The following is an 18,242-nucleotide window of genomic DNA, read 5'->3' on the forward strand; positions in this document are numbered from 1 at the left end:
ATCCATATACATGGCAGATCTCCCCAAGTTGTCCCCAACCATCATCGCCCTCTATGCGATAACACGATCATCGTAGCCAGATCCCTCTGACCACAACTGACCATCAGCAAACTACAGACAGCAATCAGTGATCTGGATAATTGGTACAGCAAATGATGCACGTTAACCCAGAAAAAAGCTCCGCAGTATTATTCACCAGACTGAAAGTAGAACCAAATAAAACCATACAACTTGTCGGAAAAATCATCCCTTGGCACAAATCAGCCAAATATCTAGGAGTTCAGCTTGATAGAAACCTAAACTTCAAGAAGTCATAAATAATGTCTCCACTAAAGCCAACAAGACCAAAGCATAGCTATATCTACTCCTGAATAGGAACAGCCTCCTAAACATAAACAACAAAATTCTCCTCTATAAATCAGTGATAAGATCTCAACTAACGTATGACTCACTAGCCTAGAGACATACGGCTAAAAGAAACATCCAAAGACTAAACGATCCAGAACAAATGTCTAAGAATGGCGCTAAACTTTCCCTGGTTCATCAGAAACTTCCAGCTACAACGAGAAGCTAACCTACCGGAGATCAAGACCCACATGACAGGCATTGCAAAGAGGTTCTTCACAGTTACAGACCATAACACAAATCAGCTAATTTTCCACAAGCAGCTGACTACAAACCCTCAGACAGCTTCAAATATAGAAGACCGAAAGCTTTCATCGCAAAAGAAAGCAAAAACAACACAAAATGCGCTCACAAAGAGCAGGTAAAGTACCCGCGCTAAAACTCCTCCCACAAACAAGAACTCAGAGAAAGGGATAAGGAGTCTGGGACTCAGGCTATCACTCAAAGAAGTTAACATTTCAAAGAATTCGTAAAATAGAAGAATTATTAAATGTCATTACTAACGACTCGTTAGTTATCTGACGTAAAAAGCTTTTCTGATAGAAGTGGTTGTATAATTTGTGTTATGATTTATTTTGGCATACTAATTGATATATTCTGTCAATATATTGGTATACTAATATTGGTATACTAATTGATATATTTGGTATACTAATTATCTGTGGTTTTCAATCACTTAATAAAACCAGTAGTTCCATAAATAGCAAGCCTAGCCATATAACCGAATATTTTATTGTAGGTTTTTATATTTTCTTCATTAAATTTAACTATTGGATCACTTGGGACTATATATGATTTATGTCTAATTAAGAGATTAATTGCATAGAACTTCTTCCAGTCATCTCTCCGATAGTTATATAACATGCTAGCCTAGCTCATATACACTCCAAACTTATAAAGAACTCGATGTACCAGATAGTGTCGAAACTGAAGTACTGCCATTGTTGGCAATTCACCGCCATTATAATACCACTTGTTCCTGTCGTAGTAACGATATGTATCGTACCATAACGGTAGGAAACGAGCTTGGAATCTTGTATTCCAAGATTTTGGTTAGGTGCCCATCCAATAGCAAATTCATATTTTCTGTAAGGATCCAACGAATTAACTATATAAGAATCGCTGTCAAGAAATATTCCTCCATATTTCATCAAAAGCTGGATACGTGTAAAATCTGACGCATGCCAAACATTACCCACAGGCATTCCAAAAATATGAGTCGGCTGTTTACAATATTCCACTTCTATAACTGATATATTCTTCACCATGTCCCAATATTTTCCCCTGAGTTCATAATGGTCGGAATGGATGACCTATTTTTTCTGGTTTCTGGTGCATGTTAGCAGCTCTAATGGATTTGACGTCTATGAAACTAAGTTCAGGACTGCCAAAATGAACATAATGGACTAAATTTGGAACTATATAGTAATTAAATCCAGTAACATTGTCTGCATTTGAGAAATCAACAATATCTCCAGCCAAATAATTTTGTAGAGCAGGATTATGTAGCCATAATAAGTACACAAGAGTGAATATCACGGCAAACAATACAAGATAACAAATTTTGAGTCGGTATCTCATCATTTTTATAATATTCGGAATCATATTTTTATTGATTGATTAAGAAAACTCTCACTCAAAAACTTGAAGATGGCATGTGAAATAACTGTGAAGTTTTTCCTGCTGTCTGGAGAAATAACCTAAAATATCAAACAAAGATGTATTAGAAAATTGAAATATCAGAATGATTAGAATAGTTGTAAATTTATTGTTAACAGTGCATGTATATTTTTATTCAATATCTTCTATTTGTGCAGTCGAATATATTCAGGTTCAGATGGGTAATAGAAACTTGATGTCTAAGTTATGTTTACTATTTTATAAACTTGAATTATAATTCCTTTCTCTTTCCCCTTTTTAATTAAGCTCAACAGTTTGAAGTTAACTATTGTGGACTCGTAAATTCATGATTACTTAATTTTCTTATTCCTTTATTTCTTTTGATGGTTAGAAAACTGGATGCCCGAAGATTAAGCAGCAATCCTCGGCCATCCATTCAAGACTGTCCTGAACAAGCTCTTCAATAAAAGTATCATAACTTCCTTTCTTCTGCCAGTGAGGGCTCTTTTAATTAGACCAACAGTTCACTGCTTACTATTTGTCATGCTAACATAATTCCTGAACTTAAATCCCATCCAATATTATGCCCATATTCTTATATTCAGCAACTTTTACCAAATCCTTCCCATTCAAATTATATCTAATCCTTCTTCATTATCAATTCAAATATATTTACATGAATATAATTGCATTTCACGAGATCAAATTTTAATCCCCATTTTCCTTTCAACTCTTCGAGTTTTTAATATCATAATGAGCCATCTCAACAGTTGACTCCGTTTTACATCAACAGAGAGAGAACATTTACTCTTCATACATGAAAATAAATCATAGATAAATATGTTGAATAACAGAGGCCCCAAAAAATGAAACTCCGCTCTCCTAACTAGTGCATCCTGGAAATTTCCCCTTTTAAACACTATTTCCTGGTGCCATCATCAATAGCCAATTGACCAAACGACATAAATTTATCAGCAGGCTCATATGTATAACACCATCAAAGGCCTCTGCTGAAATCGCGTCTTAGTGATTTATTTAGATTACAGAATACATAAAGGGTCAGTCGATCGATCTTAACATATTTGTCAAGATGGACATGCACTTCCCGAAGCGAAACTATGTCGCATCTTACCCAGTGAGCAATCCCTATCAAGAAAGTACTGGACACAGTTCCTAATCAATTGTTTCCATTATTTTTTCAATAACTTTTATGTTATTGAAAAAAGAACAAAGAACTACGTTCTTTGTTTTATACCTCCCCATTTGTTTTGAATTGACATTAAGCTTTAAAATTTCCATTCACTACAGAAAACTCCTAATCAATGTTGAGACTCTATTTAGTCCCAAAGACGATAAATCATCCCTATATGCAATCTTTTCGGTTGTCAGATAGTTTAAAATATCAGTAAGTTCCTTATCCTTGATTATTTAATACATAATTCTTCCCGACTGAGTTTGAATCCAGTCCAGGAAGCAAAAAATATTCATAAAAGCATTTCAACTAACGGCAAGTTCATTGGTAGTATATGGAGGTTTTTTTTCTTTCCTTTCGGAAACTCGATTGTCTCCTCTCGCGAAACAAGAGCACACGCAGTTACAGACACGGGCTCATAACCTTTATGGTTCCGCTGTTATTCTGTTATATTAATATTAACAACTTCCTTTATCAGATTTTTTTTAATCGTGCGTTCTTCTACGTGAGAATCTGTGATGTTAATATTAAATCCAAGACCCCTGATAACGCTACTGGATTGAAATAGATATTCGATTTCAAAAAGCAACCTAGTCTATTTATTCTATTCCATTTTTCAACTCAATACCATCGATATTAAATTTGACCATCATTAAGACCTTACTTTGAGTTCTCATAGTTCAGTTGGTTTTGAGAGAGTTCTTTGATTGGAAAGATCTGAGTTCGAATCTCGTCTAGGATGGGAAAAACCATTATTAGGGCTTTTCAATCAAATGTGAGTGAGTCGGTCTCATACGGAAGTTTTTTCGTCACAGAAACTCGGGTTTTTCGTCCCTCCACAAAAGACCACCTTAGCTTACTTTTTCCTAACTCACTGAGCATTTATGAGTCTTTAGTTTCAAAACTGTTCATTGTGATGAAACATGAATATTAAATTCGAATTTCTTCGTTATAATTAATAATACTTCTCTCCCCTCTGTTCCTACTCAGTGTCTCCTAACAACAGTATAAATCCTGTTGTTAAATTCTTCATGAAGACTTCCTCATTGAGCCAAGTTTTAGTAATTCTGGTTATATTCGGTTTACTTTCTTTATTTTTTTTAAAATCGTAATTTTTTTTATTCACAATAATGCATGATTCATGATTCACAATAACGATTCACACTAATGCATGTCTTTTTTTAAAAAAAATCATACATTAGCGTGAATAATCATTACTCCTCTGAAAATACCTTTTGAAAGCCCAACAAAACAATCGTATATTTTGAAAAATTCGCGCTTGCCCAGTACACAACACAATCTATGTAATAACCAGTTACCGCTATTGTGCTCTGACCTTCTTCACTATCGAATCTAGGCATAATACTTATAAAATCAAAATTTCTAAAAAATCTTTCTAAAAATCCTCTCATTTCCTAAATAATCTCATATTTAGTCATTAGTTCCACTTAAAAAAAATCAGCTAACGCCTTTTTATTCCCGTATGGGAGTAGGCGAGGCCGTTTTAGCCCTATCTAACTTTTGGAGACTGAGTGGGCAGTTCAATCTCCACTGGTACCCAATCAGAGACAGATGGCCCAAGGCTATCACTAATTAAGCGGTACGCAGTGAAGAGAGACAGCTCAACAAGTGCTGCCATCTCGTGGTCCCTAACCTGAACACAATACATTTAATGTCTGAAATAATGTGGGATCTACGGTCGATATTCTTGAGTTTACGGGAGAAAAAACCCACTTGTCCGTGCCAGAGATGGACTAACTCTGGAACCGGTCGAAAAAAGGCTTAGAAAAATCTCCTCTATTCGCCAACTAGATTCGGAAGTAAGCTTCGTGCGATTAAGCGCCCTGGTGTGCAAACGCCACATCCACTAAGCTACACAGGCTCTCTAGTTCCAACTAATATGAAGATATTCAGATTCTCATTTAGTATCAGATTCTTAGTAGCTGAAATTTTCCGGTTATATGAAATTTCCATAAACTGTAATAGTGATGCCCTCTGTGATACCAATTATTGTATTATTAACATCATTGTTAAAATTCACGGCACGGGCAAGCAGGTTTTTCCTCCCGGAAACTCGGGTTTTTCGTCCTGTAAACTCAAGAAAATCGACCGTAGAACCCACATTATTTTCAGACATTAAATATATTGTGTTAGGGTTAGCGACCACGAGATGGCGGCACACTTGAGCCGTCTCTCTTCACTGCGTACCGCTTAATTAGTGATAGCCTTGGGCCATCTGTCTCTGATTGGGTACCAGTGGAGATTGAACTGCCCACTCAGTCTCCAAAAGTTAGATAGGGCTAAATGGCCTGATTTTTTTTTTTTTAATTTAAAAAAAGGATTCTACTAGGCTGTATTATTTTCACCTTTCAAAATTCAGTTACTTATAAAATCGGCAATATTGGTAGACTTTTCTTCAAACTCTGAGTTATCCCCCTTTCTTTTATCATTATTTCTTTAGCCAATGTCCACAGCAATTTCCGGTTCATCAGTTTCTTCTATTAATAGTTAACCTTCTTCATCCTTTCTAACAGGATTTACATTTGAAAGTTTTGTTGTTCACTAAAGAAACGAATGAATCCTACATAGTCGTTACCTCAAGTTCACTGCACAATGCCAGACTTCTTGCATAAGGTCTATCACTAGTGATAGACCTTAAGCAAGAAGTTTTGTTATCACTTGGTACCTTCATTTTGCTCCACATACAGGAAAATCTCGCTTAACGCGAGTAATTAATCCATCAATTAATGCGCGCTAAGCGAAATCGCGTTAAGCGAATTCAACAAACAATAGGAATAATGATAATTCATCTATCAGTGCGTAAAGTTGAAAAAAATATGTACAATCTATATTAGAGGATAAAATCATCAAAGTTAATAAAAATCAATTGTTTAAATTTTTATTTAATGTCTAAACATTTGATCGAGCTACTGTTTTACAAAAAAAAAACAGTAGCTCAATCAAATTCTTCATTCTTCTTCATATGCTCGACGTTTTTATCTTCTCATATAATTTGCGATAGCTGGCGATCGCTTTATTAAGATTTCGATGGACTTCGAAACTCCGTTCCATATCAGGATCAGAATCAAACAAAATTTCTTTAGCATTCTTAATGTGATTGAAAACTAGCTCATGTTCTTCTGCAATTAGCTTCTTAGTCGTAACATTCTCTTCTTGTTCGCGCTACTTACCTTCTTCTTCATATGCACAAGCTGTTTCTTCATTATCCAGTTTTCTTTTCCAATTGTGTTGATTTCTTCAATAATGTTAGATCTTGGATTTCGCACACGATAAACTAACATAAGCTTGAATTTAAAGTCTCCTTTTTCATTGCCTCCTAATAAAAGCGTAAGATGACGATCTTTAGACACTTTGTATCCTGGTAGAGGGTTTTAGCTAGGAAAATTTTTGTTGGCATTTGTTTCGAAAAGAGACCAATTTCGTCGACGTTGAATATTTGTCGATCGTCATAATAACCCTCCTGAATTATTCTTTGCAATTTTCACAAAACTTAGCCGCAAAATCTTTATCAGCACTGGTAGATTCCCCCGTTATTCTTACTGTATGCAGTGCAGTTCGATTTTTAAAATGGTCAAACAATCCTAAACTTGCAATAAAACTTTCACATCCTCTTGAAATTTGGTCTCTTTCAATGAGGTAAAATTATTGAGAACGTTTGCTTGAATATTTCATGTACTAACATGTATTCTTTTTTGGTTATAATCCTGAATCTAGAGTGATAGAAGACGCTCCATCTCGATCATTAAATGGCTTCTATTTCGGGTGATCTGCTTTCTTAAAGAAGCAGTAGCAACTTTTCCTTGTTCTTTGTATTCTCTGCTCTTATTCAATATAGTCCAAACTGTAGATTCGTTGTATCCCCGGTCTCGCATAATCATTGTATTACTAGCTCAACTTTCATATCTCTTAATGACTTCCAGCTTTTCTGCTCGCTGCAGATTGGCGACAAAAAATTTCGCATAACGTAAAAAAATTGTGTTAACTGATTAATCACTCGCTTAAAGCGGGAAATAGTATCATTTCATTCAATCGCGCGTAATGACTATCACGCATATCGAATTCGCGTTAAGCGAGGTTTTCCTGTATTCAACAAGATTTTTCATTGTCTCTGTTTCTTCGAAAGGATTCTCGTATATTTTTACTTAATTCTTCTATCCATACTTAATAATATTTCAAAATAACAAAAAAGTTATTTTATTTACTATCTGTACTTCGATGTTCCCATATATCATCGAACCACATCAATGTTTAATTTATGATTGTCTCAGATTATTTTAATGCTTGTTTAAAATCTATGCTCACTTGATTTTCTATTACTTAAATGACGGTGATGCAGGTAATGTATTCTTAAACATTTTAATAGCTCGATATTCAAGTATTTCATGTCATGTTTATGATCTGTTTCATATCTCACCACAATTCTTTTTCTGCCTCCAGTATTGAAATATAACTGCATTCTTTCTGAAACGAACGTGAATCTCGTGTTTTTTTTTTTTTATTTATTTTATTTTTTATTTGTTATCTTATCTCTCCATTTTAATATGAACATTGAGGAACACCAGAAAATTCCTTCCGCATATCTAAACTTTTTGAGTACTTCCAGACCTCTTAGATGCATTTGTTATTATTATACTTGATTCTCAATAGAGTCCGAAGAATCATCGCTAGGGATCCAAATATCCACATACTTACCTCCTTGAACTCACTGACAAAAAAAAAAACACTCACAATTAACTCTGGCAAAACCCATTCCATTTATTCACCACCCTTCAACCAAAAAAAATCTAGTCACCATACCCTTGTAACCACACTTTTATCCAACTTCCAGGGATGATCTCTTGTTCTACCAACGTCTAACCAAGTGCAGAAATATTTCCTGTGTATTAATCCTATAAAAACTCCTTTAGTATCTTAACGATTTCTATCGTGTCCCCTCTTTTCCGTCTATCAATCAACTTTTGCAACCCATAAACCCTTCCTCGTCCTCATGAAATCATTAGCAAGTATATGATGACTGTTAATTCTCCTCTTTTTACAGATGACTTAACCGACATGTCTAACCAATGGCGAGTAGTTATAGTTCTCTGATAAGTTTTGCAAAATGCCTAATATCTACTTTTTGCAAAAACGTGTTTAGATAAGTCCTTGCTTGTCCTTTCAGTCAACTGTGCTCTGTTGAAATGCAGCGTGTGTGCATTCTAACTCCACACTTCGCGATGATTGAGGATTTCGAAATGTGAACAACCAAAAAATATCTGATGAGGATATGTGCATTGAATCATACCAGATTAGCAGATTTCCTAATCTCGAAACTGTAATTGTGAATGGCTTCTCATGCTAAAATCATTAACAAGATTTGTATGGTAAATTGAAATTTCTTCGAGATTCAATATCCCAATAAAACTGGACATGCACAGATGTAATCAATACAGTACAGTCTCCATGCATATTCAACAGTTTAGCTCAAGACAGTATTCCATTAGTGTAATACCTTTCATACTCACCTGGACATAGTTCAGTGAGATATTTTCATTTTCTTTTAAACTTTGAATCCCCCCCCCACAAGAAAAACGATAAAGATTGCACAGTTAAACAAAATACAATTAATGATGATTTAACAGAAATGCTTTAAATAATTTTATGTGTTTCCGACATTGGCAGGAAAGATGGAACCAATGCATAGATGCAAAACAAGTCCAATTTGAAAGAAATCCCTCTCGAGATCCTAAAAGTACAATAAATTAGTTTTTTTTAGTATTTTTTTAAAGTAGGCAATTTTAGTTTTGATAATAGTATTGAGGAAAACTCTCCAGGCTTCCCATATAAATCAGAATCCCCCCAGATATAAACGTAGGTTGAAGGAATATGAGTAATTCTTATATACTAATCATTAACTAATTCAACAGATTTTTTTTTAAATTTATATTTGGAAGACATTTACACAGTAGCTAATATTTGTAAACACATTTCTATATTATCGGGTAAAAATGGTTACTTAGCGAGGTCATCCGTAGTAAATTATCAAAAAAGTTTGATGACGGGAGGAAAGTGCAAACATTCGAACTTAAATCAATGAACGCATATTTCAGATAAGAATCAAGTTTCATATTCTATATCAGGTTTCTCATAGTTGAATATTTGACTGAGACAATACCATGCATAGAAGGGCATGACTATTGTAGCTCGTAAAGCATAATAAAACTGAACTATAATGCTACACTTAATTTTGTTGCCATTATTTATTCTTCGTTATTTTAGTTCTGCTAATTTATCGACTACCATCTTTCTTTCTTTATTTTATTTTTTTCGCTCTTTAAATTCAAAACAAGAATGCTACACACACATATTAAATACCAGGTACACCGCAATTGTTGTCAAAATTGACCGCTAGAGGAAGATGTTTATTATTTTACTTGGCAACCAGCGCTCGTTGTGAATAGCGGAGATTATCGTTACTAGTCAAATAAGCTACCTTTCAGTATACTCGAAAAGATAATTCAGTCGGCCATTCCTGCACATTGTTTCAATATTTTCTTGTTGCGTTTAAGATGAGTAATACAATAGAAAGAGACTGTGTAAAAAAATAAATAAATAAAATAAATATAAAATAAATAAATAAAATAAATAAATATAAAATAAATAAATAAATAAATATATTTTTTTTTTTTTTCAAGTAAACCTTTTTACTTTTGTATAGCTTATATACGTTTCCTTCCTTTCATGTGTTGGGTTGCTGTTAACAATGTATTATTCAAAAAAGATCTTTATTCATTCTTCCTATTACAAAGTACACAGGAAGGGCAGAGTGAATTAACGGAGTGGAATGGTTAAGTTCAAACTAGAGCTAGATAATTATTCTCTTAAGTAATTGACGTAGAAGAGAAGGGGATTGAAATTTCTAAAATGTGAGCTTAAATTAAGTAAAATAGTAATGTTTGAGAGTGGAGGGGTACCATACAGAAAAGAGAATAAAACTAACTTATATCAACAGTTATCCGAGGATTTAGAATGGATAGGTAAAAGAGTCAGTATAATTATGGTGGAACCAATAATATTTCTGGCATTAAATGGAAGTATTTGAAAAGCTAAGAACAATAACAATTGTAGGTTAATGGAGGTAGTAGATGACCTCTTCTGCAAAACATTTCAGACTTGGAAGATAAAAAAAGAAAAGAAAAGAAGATAGGAATATGTATTTGATCAACTAACGACTATTGTTAGTTTGCAGAATCCCCCCCCCCCCCTGGAAACTCCGGTTTTTCAGAGCATTCCAACATCTACCCATTAATTAATGCATCTGATTCTCGTCCGTCTGATTGGATTGAGTCCCTTGATTAGGGATTTTAGGAAGTTTAATACATCCAGCTTGCTACTCTTCTATGATGGATGTATCATAAGTATTCTATAGATATGTGTGTTGATGAGGCCGGTTTGCCTATTTTCGGGATGGAAAACCGAAGTTTCCGATTGGAAAAAATCTGCCACCTCTATATGAGACCAGCTAACTCACTTTCAGTTGAAAGCTCTAATAAAGATTCTTCATATCCTAGATGGTATTCAAATTCAGATGTTTCCAACCAAAGGGTTTCGTCTCTATCGACTGAGTTACGAAGGCTCCCATTCCAATATTAACTGTGTTATTTTCAATTTCTTTGCCACACTTTCCATAGTATCTACAGTTGCTAATTTTTTATTATAGGGACGTGCTTTAATTAGGTCGAAAATTTCTCGTCTAGCTCATGTATGGATAATAGTTATGTGCTCTCACTTTTTATTTTTTATTTTTTTGGATATTATGGACACGAGAAGGAATTGCTCAATTACCTAAGCCTTCTATAATAGAAAAAAATCTTTTGATGATATAAAAACTTTGGAGATTATGAGATAACAGTATAGTGTACTATATAAAAAAACGACACTTGCTAAAGATGCTAATATTAAAGGATCATCTCACGCTGGAGCTGGTTAAACCTAACATTAAAAAACAATTCTTCTTCTTCTTTGAGTGCCATCTCCTATCAGAGGTCAGCGACCACCTTGACAAATTTTGATTGATCCTCAGCTACTCTAAACAATCCCTCAGAGCTCATGCCAGTCCACTGTCTGATGTCTGCCAGCCAAGATTTTCTTCCTCTTCCTTGTCCTCTTCTTCCATTTATCTTCCCCTTTATAAGCAATTGAAGTATTTTATATTTTTCATTACGAAGTAAGTGACCAAGATATGCAGTTTTTCTTCTTTTTATGGTATCTAAAAGTTCACGTGATTTCCCCATTTGTTCCAATACTTCCTGATTGGACGTTTTTGCTGTCCATGGGATTTTTAACATTCGTCTGTATAACCACATCTCAAAGGCTTCAAATTTTTTTAATAAAGTTGTCTTCAAGGTCCAACTTTCTGCACCTTACAGCAGTATAGACCATACACAGCATTTAACCATGCGTACTCTAAGCTCTAAGTTTAAGTTGCGGTCACACAGTGTTGAATTCATCAGGAGAATATTTTTCTTGCCATTTCAATTCTAACTTTTATTTCCATTTCTGGATTGCATTCTTCATTTAACCAGCATCCAAGATATTTAAACTTTGTCACTCTTTCTATTCGTTTTCCATTTAAAGAAAGTGATGAATTAAGAATTGGTTTCTTACTTATGACCATGAATTTAGTTTTGGTGATATTTATTTTTAATCCCGTTTTTTCACTCTCTTCATTCACTAGTTCCAGAAGATTTTGAGGATCCTGAATATTGTCAGCCAGGAGAACTGTATCATCAGCATATCGGATGTTACTGATGATTTCAACATTTACATTAATCCCTCTCTTCCTTTTAAGATTTTTTGAAATATGGCTTCTGAGTATATGTTAAAAAGAAGAGGTGACAGCACACATCCTTGCCTTACTCCTCGATTGATGTTAATGGGGTCTGTAATAATGTCATCAACTTGAACAGATGCCTTTTGGTTCCAATATAAGTTTTGAATGATCCTGATGTCTTTACCATCTAATCAGATTCTCTTTAATAGTGCAATCATTTTAGTATGTTGGACTTTATCAAATGCTTTCTCAAAGTCAATGAAGCAAACGAATACTTCCTTATTTTTATCAATACATTTTTGGAATAAGATTTGAGAGCAGAAAAGAGCCTCTCTTATTCCCAAACCGTTTCTAAAGCCGAACTGATATCACTGATGGTGTCTTCACATTTTCTGTATATTATTTTTTGAATTATTTTCAGGAACATTTTGAGAACATGACTCATTAGGCTGATCTATAGTCATTACAAGTTTTCGCATTTGCTTTTTTAAGTTTCATGATGAAGGTCGACTGTAACCAGTCTTGTGGGAATATGCCTGTATTATAGACCTTATTAAATAGCTTTACTAATATAGCAATGTTGTCACCTTCTAATAACTTTACTATTTCTGCTGGTATTCTATCACGGCCTAAGGCTTTACCATTTTTAGCCGAGTTTCAGCGCACATTCTACCTCTGATCTTAGAATGCATGGACCGTCCATCTGTTCATAAGTATTTTCTGGGTTCTGTCTGTTATCAGAAAAGAGTTCTACATATTTCACCCATTCTTGTATTTTATCATCTTTTTCGGATATTATTTCTCCCTTTTTGTTTCGAAGGACACATAGTTGTTTTTTCTTAAATATACCCGAAGTCTCTTTCAGCTTTTTGTGCAGATTAAAACTGTCATGATTTTCTTGTATGATTTCAATTTCTCTACAATTGATGTAGAGAAATTGAATTTTTCATTCATCCAGATTTCTTTTGCTTCTTTGATCTTGCCTTTAATAATTTTTTGAACCTCTTTATATTTTGTTGGACTGTGATTTTTATATGATCTGCGTTGATCCATGAGAGAAAGAATTTCGTCAGTTATCCAATCTTTCTTTTTTACTGCTCTATCAGGACACAAGGTATTGGTACATTTCTCTATGAAGACAGATTTTAATGTGTCCCATGATTTATCAACCCTCATAACGTCATCATTCTTGATAAGTGCTATCACTTGATTCAGATCTTGACTCAATTTGTTTCTTATCTCTGGGTTATTTTAACTTTCCTAAACTAAACCTTTTTTGTTGATGTTTCTCAAGTATAGCTTTCAGTCTAATTTTTAACACTGTCACCAGTAGATTATGATCAGAAGCAATATCCGCACTAGGATAAGTTTTCGTGCTTTTTGTGGAACTTCGAAATCGTTGATTAATTAGCAAGTAATCAATTTGGTTTCTGACTATATTTGTATTATTATCTTGTGGTGATCGCCAAGTATATTTAAGCTACCATCCCGAAGGCGATCGCCTTCGGGATGGTAGCTTAAACCATGTGTTTGTGACTATTAGCTCCTCTTCTTGGCAGAATTGAATAAGACAGTCTCCTCTCTCATTTCTAGTTCCCATTCCATGTTCGCCAACTATATCTCCACTTCTAGCTTTCTCAACTTTAGCAATGAAATCACCCATGACGATGTTAACATCGTGTTTTTTTGTGTTTTTCATTAGTTCTTTTAATTGGTCATAAAATTCTTCGATCTCGGTATCACTCTTGTCAGCAGTAGGGGTATAGACCTGTATAAGATTAATATCTAGTGTTGACCTTTCAGTTTTAAAAACATCATCCTATCTGAGTAGGGGATGAAGCTCAACAGTGACTTATTGGCATCTTTGTTTAATATTATTCCAACTCCATTTTGCTGGTTGCTTTCACTACTTCCAGAGTGGTACATTGTCATGTTATTAACTTGAGTTTTGCCTGATCCTGGCCACCTAACTTCACTCATTCCTAAAATCTCAATTTCGAGTCTTTTCATTTCCTGAATAGCATTGCTTAGCTTACCTGCTTTGTACAGGGTTCTGACATTCCAAGTTCCTAGTTAGGAACTTGGAATGTCAGAATGTCAGGACAGGGAGCGCGAAGAGATTCTTTGCACCCCCTGTCCCATTTAAGGGACGCCAGGAACTCAGGGCCATTTGTGTAGATTTGCTCGCCATGGTGGTTAGTCTGGAGAGAATAGAGCAGTAGTTTCTCCATTTGCTTTCTGTTCCGCAGTGTTACAGACGTACACAATAAACTGTATTGCCATCTGCAATTTTCACACATATTCACACATATGAAATATATATAAAAAATTCCCACATATGAATTAAAATCATATGTAGACTGATAAACTTAGTCTGTATCATGAAATGTAAGTGAGACATTATTCCTAAAATCATTCAAAGAGTTTTGGACTTTGTATGGATACTGATCAGTTGCTGCTCGTGTCTGTGTTGGTTTGTTGTGGAGCGGAGATTAATAATTTCTGTTTTTATGAGGGAAACAAGAAATATGCTCACTTATGATATGCACCATATCATATATTTCATATATCTCAGTGCTAAGCCTATAATATAAAAATTGGTATGATCGTGTGATGTGCACTCCACAAAAGATATGGTTTAGGTTAAAGTTGCGGATTTTTCATCCATAACTTTAACCAAATAAAAATCCATACTTAAAAGTGTCAAGTATTTCATATGGGATAGGAATAACCCACAAATTAAGTACAATTCGTTTGAAATATATCGAACTTGATGGGTTGACAATAAGTTTCCGCATGTAATAGTCCAATCATAATGACATTTGATATCAGGGCACGAAATCTGAAACCTCCAAGGGAAAATTTATCGGTGATATTTTGTACCACGAAAAAAAAAAAAGAACAAAAAATAGTTCCATTGTACAAAGCTTAATTCAACAGCACTTCGACTGTTTTGGGATGTGTCTGGAAGATCTCAAGAAGGAGACTTATTTGCTAGACAGGGTACAAAGAAAAAGTACGAGAGGTGTAATTGAAACTGCAAGCATGACTTTTATAGATGAAGAGAAAACTTTGCAGCAGCGTTTATTAGAAACAGACATGTTCCTGGAGATATTGATCTCGTGTATGATTACAGGTGGGACAGATGATGAAATAGCTATTAAATATTCAAGTGATTTGGAATCATGATAGGAAAATGTGCAGTTAGGCTTCGGATACAAATTTTATACAAACCTTAATGGGGACTACGTTATTATATTAATTATTATAGATGGGGTAACAAAAAAAATATTGGGGAGCGAGGCCACTGTCTGTGTTAAGAATGTTGACGTTGTTTAAGTCCTTCCTAGTATTTGATTTATTTTTTCTTTGCTAATATTAAATGAACACACACACACATGATATCTGGGAATGTGATGATTCCTGGTGTAATCTTGAGGTTCCTTTTAAAATAATAATTTTTCAAGAGATTCAGTCGTTTACTATCTCTCAAATAATACAGCTTGTCTTATCAATAAAACAGTTTATTATCTTTCAAATGGATTATATATTTATTTTTCAAAATTTTAAACAATATTATTACATTTCCTTATAAATTCAGTACCGATAACAATGATACTATTAACTTTAGTGTAACTGCTACTAAATATTAATTATAATAAATCACAAAACTCATAAAAAATTAATTATATTAATGTAAAATATAATAGTATGATTAATATCTTATAATCTTGAAAAGTTTTCGTTGTGGATTTATTAGTGGACCATAGTTCTTTATCTACCCTATAATATAAAATGATAAGCCTTTTTTTGTAACGTTTTTGTGTCACGTTTTTTGTCAAGTAATTTGCAACGTTTTGAAACTCAGGGGCTACCCTTAGTGTCGAGTCTTCCAAAATTCGAGTCATCAGAATTCAAGGAGTACTGGCCTACCAGTCCGGAACTCGGGGGGGGGCTGTAGGTTTCGGGGGGGTCCCCCCCTAGTAAATATATACAATCGTCGACAAGTATCGCCAGCTAAGTCTGTCTGGCTTCTTCAGGACAAGAAATGGGTACATTAAAGTTAAATGCTAATAAAGAATGTGTAGTAACAACAGTTAAATTTAATTAAAATTGAAATGACGCCTAACATCAAGAGCATGGAGCGTAGAGTATTAGTCATTGTTGTTAATCGGTTTTTTTTTTATAGTTTTTCGCGAAGTTGTGTTCGGCTATGCATAGTGAATTAAGCTTTTCCAAATGTCTTTTAGTACCATGCCTTGATTTCTACTGAGATTATCTCCTGTCCGGAGTATCACTGCAGCTTCTTTAAAGTTTCTACATCTGAAATCTTCTTCAATGTACAGCAAGGAGCTGTTGGCCCAATCGATGGAGTGGTTCGAAATCGAGAAATTATGGGCTAATACTGAGGTATCTGTTCTGTTGTTGTTGAATCCCTTATATGTTCTTTTTTTCGGATTTCTAGGTTTCCTGATGTTTGGCATATATAATTCAGTGCACAGCAACATGGGATGTTATATACACCTACGTACTTGTAGAAGGCGATGCTGTCCTTAGGAGATCCTAACGTGTGTCGTGTAGTTTGAATAGGTTTGAAGGCAACCCTGATGCTGAAAGGCCTCGTGATTTTTGCTATTTTTCTTGAAACTGATCAGGCATAATGTATGACAATGGACGATGTATACTGCGTCACTAGAGGTTGTCGCTGTGGGTTGTTTCTATTGAGAATCTTTTGGATTATATTTTTTGGGTAACCATTTCTGACTAGAGTTTGAGATATGAGTGAGTGTTCATCAAGCAGATCTTTTTCTTCTGTGATGATATCTGTTCTCTCTTTTTAAACGTATGTATAATGCTAAGTTTTTGTGCATGATGGTGAGTAGATCTGAGATGAAGTTAACGTCCAGTGTCTGTAGGTTTGCGGTAGATTGTGAGCTTGATTTGTCCATTCTCTTGTTTTTTTATGTATCCAGAAAAGGTTATTGATTGTTATTTTCCAACTCTAACGTGAACTTGATTTTTTGGTGGAAAGAATTTATTTTTTGAAGGAACTCATGCAAGGCATTTTCTTTATGTTTTACCAAATAATGAAGACATCATCCACTTATCTGCACCAGGCTAATGGTTTCGTATTTATTTTAGATAGGATATCAGCTTCTAGTTTTTCCATGAACAGATCAGCGCAAGCTGGTGACAAGGGACTGCCCATGGTAAGCCATCAAGTTGTTCATACTTTATATTATTTACTTTAAAGTAGTTTGATTTGAGATAATGGCGGAAAAACTGAGCGGTGTCATGTGGATAGAGATTTTCTATGATCTTAATCACTTCTTCAATTATTGTTATCGGTACTGAATTTATAATAAAATGTAATAATATTGCTTAAAATTTTGAAAAATAAATATGTAATCCCTTTGAAAGATAATAAACTGTTTTATTGATAAGACAATCTGTATTATTTGAGATATAGTAAACGACTGAATCTCTTGAAAAATTATTATTTTGAAAGGAACCTCAAGATTACACCAGGAATCATCACATTCCCAGATATCATGTGTGTGTGTGTGTGTGTGTGTTCATTTAATATTAGCAAAGAAAAAATAAATCAAATACTAGGAAGGACTTAAGCAACGTCAACATTCTTAACACAGACAGTAGCATCGCTCCCCAATATTTTTTTTTGTTACCCCATCTATAATGATTAATATAATAACGTAGTCCCCATTAAGGTTTTTATAAAATTTGTATCCGAAGCTCTACACTGCACATTTTCCTATCATGATTCCAAATCACTTGAATATTTAATGGCTATTTCATCATCTGTCCCACCTGTAATCATACACGAGATCAATGTCTCCAGGAACATGTCTGTTTCTAATAAACGCTGCTGCAAAGTTTTCTCTTCATCTATAAAAGTCATGCTTACAGTTTGAATGGACAAATCAAGCTCACAATCTACCGCAAACCTACAGACACTGGACGTTATCTTCACTTCAAATCTACTGACCATCATGCACAAAAACTTAGCATTATACATATGTTTAAAAAGAGAGCAACACATATCATCACAGAAGAAAAAGATCTGCTTGATGAACACTCACTCATATCTCAAACTCTAGTCAGAAATGGTTACCCAAAAAATATAATCCAAAAGATTCTCAATAGAAACAACCCACAGCCACAACCTCCAGT

The 18,242-nt window shown here is 34.4% G+C and overlaps 1 pseudogene; it reads right to left on the minus strand.

Moving 5' to 3' along the window:
• Nucleotides 1-1,275: 1,275 nt before the first annotated feature.
• Nucleotides 1,276-1,989, minus strand: LOC150103945 (uncharacterized; annotated as a pseudogene).
• Between the last annotated feature and the right edge of the window lie 16,253 nt (nucleotides 1,990-18,242).

Source organism: Typopeltis vanoorti, chromosome 8 (assembly GCF_054136105.1).
Source record: "Typopeltis vanoorti isolate ZY-2024b chromosome 8, IOZ_Tvanoo_1.0, whole genome shotgun sequence".
Lineage (NCBI taxonomy): Eukaryota > Metazoa > Arthropoda > Arachnida > Uropygi > Thelyphonidae > Typopeltis > Typopeltis vanoorti.